The sequence below is a fragment of the Octopus bimaculoides genome, chromosome 5, assembly GCF_001194135.2.
Source record: "Octopus bimaculoides isolate UCB-OBI-ISO-001 chromosome 5, ASM119413v2, whole genome shotgun sequence".
NCBI classification, from domain to species: Eukaryota; Metazoa; Mollusca; class Cephalopoda; order Octopoda; family Octopodidae; genus Octopus; species Octopus bimaculoides.
The window spans coordinates 78,491,496-78,501,220 of record NC_068985.1 but is presented as its reverse complement, the minus strand read 5'-3'; the positions used below and the strand labels follow the sequence as shown (position 1 = coordinate 78,501,220).

Here is a 9,725-nt window from a genome sequence, read left to right as displayed (position 1 = left end):
CTAGTACTTATTCTATCGGTTACTTTTGCCGAACTGCTAAGTTACGGGGACACCAGCATCGGTTGCCAAGCGATGGTGGTGGTGGGGGGCAAACACAGATACACAAATACATATACATACATATACATACATATATATGTATATATATATATATACGACGGGCTTCTTTCAGTTTCTGTTTACCAAATCCACTCACAAGGCTTTGGTCGGCCCAAGGGTATAGTAGAAGACTCTAGCTCAAAGTGTCACGCAGTAGGACTGAACCCGGAACCATGTGGTTGGGAAGCAAGCTTATATATATGTAACGGTAAGGTTTTTGTGAAGGCTGCAATTCTTTTGTCAACGGGGTCACCAATTGTAACGGTTATTAGATGAACGATGAACAGTGATCGAAGTTGTAAAGAAATATTTATTTACCGTTACTTTAATAAATGCCATACCACGACGGGTAGGTTAGTGTAATAGTATAACACAGTTTGTAAAGCATGCAAGGTAAAGAAAGTTAATTTCGGCCTGTATATGTGTGTACACGATCTTGTAGCAGTATATAGACAGAGATATGGTAATGTTACAGAGAAAAGAAAGTGAGCTAGTGAAAGTTATAGAGGCGAGGGAGGTTGTGTCTCATAGTTGGCTGATTGTAACCTTCTTTCTCCCTCTGGTCGAAGTTCTAGCTGGTCAGCCAGACTTCGTTCTCACTGAGTCGTCACCGACTGGTGACTAAACTAAATTTTCCTTGGAGTTTCTTGGTTTTTATAACAATCCAGAAGGATAGACAAATGATTGAGAACAATAGTTTTAGTTGGTGGTCTTGTTATCTCTATTCTAGCTTTTGGTGATGTAGAATAGGTTAGAAAGGGTCATGTGGGGAAGATATTGTTTCGGCCTAGCTGAAGGCATCTGGAAAATATTAAACTGCTGTCAGAGAAAAACCATTGTTCCACCGTGGGAAAAGTTCTGTTGGAGTGTTGATTTAAATTTGGCTATAGTGGATCGAATCCACTTCATGCATGCAAGATCCACTACATATATATATATATATATATGTATATATGTGTGTGTATATATATGTATATATATACATATATATATATATATATATATGTGTGTGTATATATATATTCTCCCATATATATATATAATTCCAAAAACTGGAACAAGAACGCAACAAACGACAAGAAAAAGATGGACAGGACAAAACAAGAACGGGCCATTTCTGGCCTTCTCTCATCAGTTAAGCTTCCAGATTGTCCCTACAGTTTCGGTGTCTTTGTGTCTGTATTTGTTCTATACCACCGCTTGAACACAAGCGTTGGTGTGTTTACGTACCCGTAAATTAGCGGTTCGGCAAAATAGGACAATGAAATAAGTACTAGGTTTTTAAAAAATAAGCCCTGGGGTCGATTTGTTCGACTAAGCACCATTCCTCCATCATGGCTGCAGTCAAATGACTGAAACAAGTAAAAGATAAAAGATAAAATATAAAAGCTATCTTTTTCCCCGGCAAATCTGAAGATTTCAAGTTAACTGGAGGTAAGGTGAAATGATGGTGGTGGTGAGAATATGAAATCGCTACACTGAGAAAAATGGAGGAGGTGAGTTCCCTTCTTTGCTGTACACCCGGAGCTCTCAACCATTTTGTAAAATCTATGAACCCCTTATCATTTTATTCTAGTGGACACCCCTACCCAAAGCCATTCGATGTTTTATAGAAATTTCTTTCAAAAATCCTTTGTTTTTCACACATTAACTTGTGTAGGTTGAACTATGTAAAATGTTTGAGAAAGAAACCCAACTGTTTCTTGCAATACATACATCGAAAGCAAATCTTTTTCAGGGGCCCTTAAAATACTATCGGGGCTTCCCAATTTATTATCCTGTTAAGTGCCCCCCCCCCCAATTTTATTGGACCCTCAGGGGCCATACGGACCTCAGTTGAGAACCACTGTTGTTCACTTACAACCTGCTTTGATGGATTGACAGTAGCATTTGTAAGTATATTTATGGAATACATGAAAATGTTTGTTAATATGCCTCGGAAAGGTCATTTTTTTCAAGGGAAATAATGCTCTGGTTATGTTTTACTTTATTTTACTAGATATATTATATTTTTCACAAACGACAGAATTTTTTCACAGAGAAAATAGGTCCGGCAGAAAAACGTTTTCGAGACTGTAATGCACAGGTAGGATATCATTTTATCTAATTAGGGACCTTATAATTGTTATCTTCAAAGCTATCAGGCTGATTGATGACCAAAGGCGTTGCGGTCATATCCATTTTCTCTTTTATTTATTCAGCCATTATACACGTAGGCTTACGCTTACTATCTATCTTTCTTAAAGGCAGACTATAGCTTGACGGAGATTTGGTCATTTCTAGTAGGTCAAATAATCATAGGTTGGATCGACTTTTGGAAATTAAAAGTACAAGGATTGAGTAAAATGAAATAGACTGATCAGGAATGGCGTCAATGACACAGACTTTCCTCTCTAAGAACTTAATATTATATTTAGCCGTAAGTCTGCGAGCTGGCAGAGTCGTTAGCACGCCAGGGAAAATGCTTAACGGTTGATCGTCCGTCTTTAAAATCTGAGATCAAATTCTGCTGAGGTCTACTTTGCTTTTCATCCTTTCGGGGTCGATAAAATAAGTATCAGTTGAGCTCTAGGGTAGATTAAATATTGAGAAGTACATTATGCAATAACATTCATAATTGTGTATAGATTTCTTTTAAATTCCATAAAGTAAAAAATTGAAATTCTCTAATTCTTATTGTGAACATTAAACGTGTGTGCTAATCCAACGGACTCTCAGTTTATACCAAGTAAATATATCACTTGATTTTTTTTCTTATTTCTTATTCTCTTATTTTTCTATATAAACCTATTTTTTCTTATTTTCTTATTTTTCTATTAAACTGTGGTGAGAAAAAGAAAAGGGGCAGTGGGAGGGGGACTCAACCTATATACTTCCATGAGCCCCATTTGAATCAACGAAGAACGATATACGGCTCGCGAGATGCGGTTTGACCACTCTTTTTATTTAGTATTCGTGCCCATATAATTTACCAAACTGCTGTTGGTTAACTTTAAATTTCTTCAATACCATGCTTTTGATTTCTCTTCTTATACACACAGTTTAAAGGTTGTGCTGAAAGCTTCCACTAACACCGAACAATGGGCAAACACTTCAGAATCGAGATATTAAGAAACTAATTTTCAATACCGAAGCAGTTAAGTATTGTATTATTTCGAAAGTATTGTTGTATTCCTATAGCCATTCTCTAAATAGAGGATCTCTAAAACTTAACCCTAACACTTTTCTCAAGTATTATTTCTATATAGACAGAACCACAAGGTTCGTAGTGACTAAAGTAAAGGTTCGTAGGGACCCGTTCTTATCTCTGATTTTATGATGTTGAAAAGGCGGAGGAAATTTCTCTTCCTGTGGGATGCCAGTCTACCACAAGTAACATCTACAAAGGTTTTACAAGAATCATTACTTCTCATAACTTGATATGCTGTGCTCTTTACATTAACTTCAGTCCAGATCTGCAATCTCCAGAATTCCCAAAAAGGAATTGTCAATTAATAATGCCTGCTACTATTCATAACATGTCACAATGCTAAACTAAATATACACAAGCAACATAAACTTGTCACGAATAAAAAATAAAACACCTGACTGATGACGCGTGCATCTACGGTTCAAAATTAAAATTTATGGTAATGATATGTGCACCAACTACACTCTTTCTCCATATTATAAAGAGGCAGCAACATACACCAACATCACCTCATGTTGGAAGTCTTGAAACATTAATGTCAGGTTTAGAAAAATTACTATCTTTAACAAACTGCAAGGAACACATTCGAAATATGTAAGAAAAACACCATGACAAAAAAAAAAAAATGAAAACAAGAAATATAGTTTTAAATACGTACTCGGATATCTATACACATACATATAAATATGTACGTGTAAATATGTACGTGTAAATATGTATATGTATATATGTATGTATGTATGTATGTATATATATATATATATGATAGGCAGATACGGAAGACAGAATAAACTGGAAACTTTATTTATCACAACGGTCGTTTCGACATATCCTGCATCGATTCCTCGCTCCCCCACGGGTGGGAAACTATGCAATGAATTTCGATCCATCTCTCGGTGTGGAAGCATCTCATCAGGTGATGTCATAGAGTTTCTTGTTACGTAGATAATGTTTCACCCTAAAGATAAACTAGAGCATGTTGATAGCGGTCGCAGCTAAAATACATTGAGAAGGAATGGCAAAGAACAAATTAAGTCGCGAAGCTGTGTATACAAACAGGAAATAATTAAGAAAAATAGTACAGGCATGGCCGTGTGGTAAGAAGCTTGCTTCCTAACCACATGGTTCCAGGTTCAGTACCACTGCGCGGCACCTTGGGGTAGTGTCTTCTACTATAGCCTTAGGCCGACGAAAGCTTTTGTGAGGGAATTTGTTGACGGAAACTGAAAGAAGTCTGTCGTATATATATATATATATATACGACGGGCTTCTTTCATACATATATATATGTATTTGTGTATTTGTGTTTGTGCCCCCCACCATCACTTGACAACCGATGGTGATGTGTTTACATCCCCGTAACGTAGCGGTTCGGTAAAAGGGACCGATAGAATAAGTACTAGGCTTACAAAGAATACGTCTTGGGGTCGATTTGTTCGACTAAAGGTGGTGCTCCAGCCTGGCCGCAGTTAGATGACTGAAACAAGCAAAAGAGTAAAAGAATACAAAGGATAAGGAAAATAAAGCATACAATAAAGTAAAATAAAGTACTATTAAGTGTACCTCTATTAGTTCTTTTCTCATGTACACACCCGCCGTCCCGTATGTATGGACGAGCTGCTGGTAATATCTTTTCATAGTTACCTATCTTTGCTAACGTGACACCGTAGGGCCAGATATTTCCGAAGTTATATCCCAACAAACGCCTATATACACATATGTACACACACACACACACACACACACACACACACACACACAAACGCACATACACACACACACACATACACACACGTGCGCCGTTTCACATACATACACAGACCTATCGCTGTTTATATACATCAGAAAATATATAGATACGTATACGTCCTCATATACATACACACGGTCATATACATGCACATACACATACATATGTACGCATACGGAATCGCATAGACGTACATAAGTCCGCTCGCGCGTTAATCACTATGTGAGTTCACACTTATACTAGTACTACAACAAACACTTACGTACATATTTATACATACACGCATAGTCGTCTGTTCCCACTGGATGTGGCTGCGTATACTTTCGGCCTTGCGTATATGCCTATACATATTTTATCTACGACCACTGTCAACATGCTCTAGTTGATTTTAAGAGGGAAATATTACCTATGTAACGAGAAACTGTATAACGTCACATGGTAAGATGCTTCTGTACCGTAGGATGCACCGAAATTCATTGTATAGATTTCTACAGGGAGCAATGTAGAATGTGTCGAAACGATCGTTGTGATAAATAAAGTTTTCAGTATACTCTTTCTTCCCTATCCATTGTTTCTATCATACTCTACGTACACTAAGGAATTCGTAAGGTAGATCCAGTGACAATTGTGCAATTACGGTGGTTGACACCAGGTAGCCATAGGCAGAGAACGCACTTTATCGGCATATTACTAGGGACATACCTAGCACGTAAATTTTAAATTTAAAATTTAATTTTAAGTAACACACACACACACACACACACACACACACACACACACATACACACACACATACACACACACATGTGATGATATTACAAAGTTCCCGGAATAGTTATGTTTAGTAAAAAATAACTTACCTAAGTTTTAACGTCATTTTCGAAATAGTCACCTTGCGCAACAATAAACCGGTTCTAGCGTTCTTGGCACTTTTGGAATCCGGCCTGGACGTCGTTTTTCGTAAGCGAGTTGAGAGCCTTCTGCAATTCGCTCTGGATCTCGACAACAGTGTTAAAACGGTGACCTTTGAACTCCATTTTCACCTTGTGGAAGAGATGGAAGTCCGCAGGTGCTAAATCTGGCGAATAGTGTGTGCGTGCGTGTGCATATGTTCGCACGCGTGCCTCTGTGCGTGAACGAAAGTACAAAGACACATTCACACACTTATAGAGTTTTAAGTGCACAACCTACATGAGCAATAAATACAAATATAAAACCTAACAACGTATATATGCTCTCTGATATGCATACCAAGCGATACACATACTTATTCAAGCAAATACGTTCACATCTATATGTACGTCTACACGCATATATACACACACGCAGCGCGCGCGCACACACACACACACACACACACACACACACACACACACAAACGCTTTCAAATATGTAAAATCATAAGTGTACTTGGGTCAAGTCTTCGAAAATTTCCATATACGAAAATAATATAACCATAGAATCATTAAAAAACATGTATCCTCGAAAATACAATAATTGTGTTGCAGGCTGAGTCGTACAAATAGTAAAAAAAAAGGGGCAATATTCTAACATAAATAATAGAATACTGAATTTCTTAATTTAATGTAAATTAGATATATTGATTGATATGGTAAGTAATAAGAGAATATTGTTATTTTTTGAAGACACGTGTATATGCAATTTGCAAGAGTTTGTAGAATTTTATAGTATTATAAGTTTGAGTCTGCAAAAATGGATTATTTCAGAATATTTATTACGTATTTTTAGTTTAGAAATATATTTCGTATAATTCAATAGTACAAAGTTGGTAAAGTTGGTAGGGTTAAGTATGTGAGAGAAGTTTTCAGGAGATATTATGCGGTGTTACATTCAGAGGTATAAATCTCCATATATTTCGATAAGGGTATAATATTTTTCTTATTTGGGTTATTAAATGAATGTGTGTGTTGGCTAAATCTATTTTTAAAGGAATTTGCAGTTAATCCGAACTATGAAAGAATTCTTAGAACTTGGGGATGTGAGGTTGACAAGAAGGTAGAGTGAAATGAGAGGAATGAGAAAATGGTGGATTTAGTGAAAATTAACGAGTGATAGCAAAATAAACTTTTCTTTTCTTAAGGCATTTTTTTTAGAGAGGGCTTAAATTTCTCTTCTTGAAGTTGCAGTTATTTGGATTATTGCTATTTAGTTTTTGGTTTAGTTTTGCTTGGTTGGATTTGCTATTATTTGTGAGAAGTTATGGGCGATAGAGTCGGAAATATTTGTTGTGTTTATTTAGTAATTTGTGGTAGATGGAAAATGGTTTGCAAAATTTAACAGAAAGTTTTGCCTCATTCATTAAATTTCTATTAATAAAAATAAAATAAAAATTCTTTGTAATTTTCTCAACACCTTCATAACCGACTGAAAAAGCCGTCAGGCGAATCTTGAAGCTAATATGAATTTTATGTATATATGTATGTATGCATGTATGTATGTATGTATGTATGATGGATTCTCTTGTCGTGAATGACAAAAGAGTGTTCAATAAAATAAAGCGTTAATCATGTTCTATGGACACGAATGTGTCTCTTGAGACTTGCTGGCAAAACTTTTGGCAAATGGAACAAATTGAGGACTGAGTTTGCTTGAGTGTTTGTGGATCATTCACTATGTATTTTTTGAGTGGACGGCAAGGCTTGCTTTGCTTCGTTCTAAAAAACTACAATGATAGGTAAAGTTTCCGTTTAGTGGAGAAGTGTTTTGCCAGCGTGGCTTCATGCTTGCACGAAGTTGGCTGCAATGCTGGAGTCAACTTTGCTACCAATAGTTTCATGCATTGGAGGACTTGTTGGCTTGGTGCCAAAATTTGAAATCAATGTACATACTATTATATGAATTATTTTAATATTTGAAATCATCTAAAGACAATCTCCAAAATTTGAAATTTTGAACAAAGCTGTATAATTAGTAATGAATATAACTATGTGAAACTAAGATTTAGGAATATTACAGATTTAATTAAACTACTATAAGTAAATATTAGTCTTACAATTAGAACAATTTGTTGCACGTAAAAAGGAAGTTTAAAAGTTGTTTTAGAAAATTTTTTAATGAATAATATTTATTTAAAACAAACTATTTTCTAAAAACATTTCATTTCAATATAATAAATTAATTATGGAATAGTAATTTTACCTTATATCATTATTAAGTAAGGTTCTATTCTATTTCAGACAAGTAAAAGAAAAATGAAAAACTCTAGGCAAAAACATTTATGGTGAAAAATATCCACGTTGAAGTAGAAAAGGATTTTAAAACGAAATGTTTGTCTTTATTCTAACAAAAAATAGAATAAATGAAATCAATTAAGCAGTCAGAAGCGGTAATTACGTTAGAAATGTAATGATTTATCTAATTAAACGAATGATTTATCTAATTAAACGAATGATTTATCTAATTAAACGTTTTATATTCTAGCTTGTATCCTAATAATCCCAGGCGTGGCTCTGTCGTGAGGTCTTCTTCCCAACCACATGATTCCGGGTTCAGTACAACTGTGTAGCACCCTGGCCAAGGCTGACCAAAGCCTTGTGAGTGGATTTGTATGTATGTATGTATGTATGTATGTATGTATGTATGTATGTATGTATGCATGTATGTATGTATGTATGTATGTATGTATGTATACATATACATAGTTAAAAAAGTAAATAAAATTGGAAAAGTCACAGAAGTATATTTTAGAAAATGTGTTATAAAATACAATCGGTTTCGATGTATCCATCTTATCAAATATTAGAATTTTTAGAGAGTCAGAGAGAAAAAAACATTTTTTGTAGGGTCTAACAAGCTGTACCCATATTTGAGTTCTTAATCAAGCATTAAGAACTCAGATATGGGTACAAACTGTTCAGCACCACCAAAAATGTTTTTTCTCTCTCTGATTCCCCGAAGAATTCTTTCTTAATATTTGATAAAATGGCTATATCGAAACCGGTTATAGTTTTTAAACATTCTCTAAAATATACTTCTGTGCTTTTTTTCAATTTTATTTACTTTTTTTTTAACTATAATTTTTGATTTGTACGGACTTCTAACCACTTTTCATATATATATCTGCAGACAAGAAAATCCACCTGGCAGAGTATAACAGATTGCTCATGCATAAATACAAAAGTTTCTCCGTTAGGTCAAGCATGCTACATAATGTGGGAAGCGTATGCAAGTGGAGGTTACTCAAGGTCGGCGATTAGAAAATTTACATAGTCTTGTCTGAGAAGTTTAAGGAGTCGCTTTTCAACCGAGTCAGCTTTCAGATACCAACAAAACGGACATTAGCTTACTCCATCTGAAAAATGAGAGATCGAAACATCGTTTGATATATAATATAGCATTAAACAGAGAGTCATCGAACGAATGAACCCATAAATGAGTGGTTTAAAGAAAATGTAGATTTTAGAAAGCGAAAAGAATGCCCATTTTGTTTAAAACGAAGGCTCCTGATTTCGATCTAAATACAAGAAAGAAGATATTCACCATGTGTATACATGCGGAAAATAATCCTGTCCAACTGGAAGATTCAACTAATTAGCAGCACTACTGCACACGGATCCAAATGGGCAATTTTCCCATATTCTACGTTCTTTAACTATTTAATTTCCCAGCATTTAAAACCCGCCACCATTTATGTATTAACACTCCAAACTAACTTTCAGATCTTAA

The 9,725-nt window shown here is 35.2% G+C and overlaps 1 long non-coding RNA gene across 2 annotated transcripts in view; it reads left to right on the top strand.

Annotated features, from left to right (window-relative positions):
- The window catches only part of LOC106869256 (uncharacterized), a 12,281-nt gene extending 3,863 nt beyond the window's left edge, over positions 1 to 8,418 (top strand). For both annotated transcript variants that reach the window (XR_001409384.1, XR_001409385.2), the window contains exons 2-4: positions 2,099 to 2,185; positions 3,141 to 3,235; positions 8,237 to 8,418. This is a non-coding gene — a long non-coding RNA (uncharacterized LOC106869256). The remainder of the gene's footprint in view (positions 1 to 2,098; positions 2,186 to 3,140; positions 3,236 to 8,236) is intronic.
- Positions 8,419 to 9,725: the final 1,307 nt, after the last annotated feature.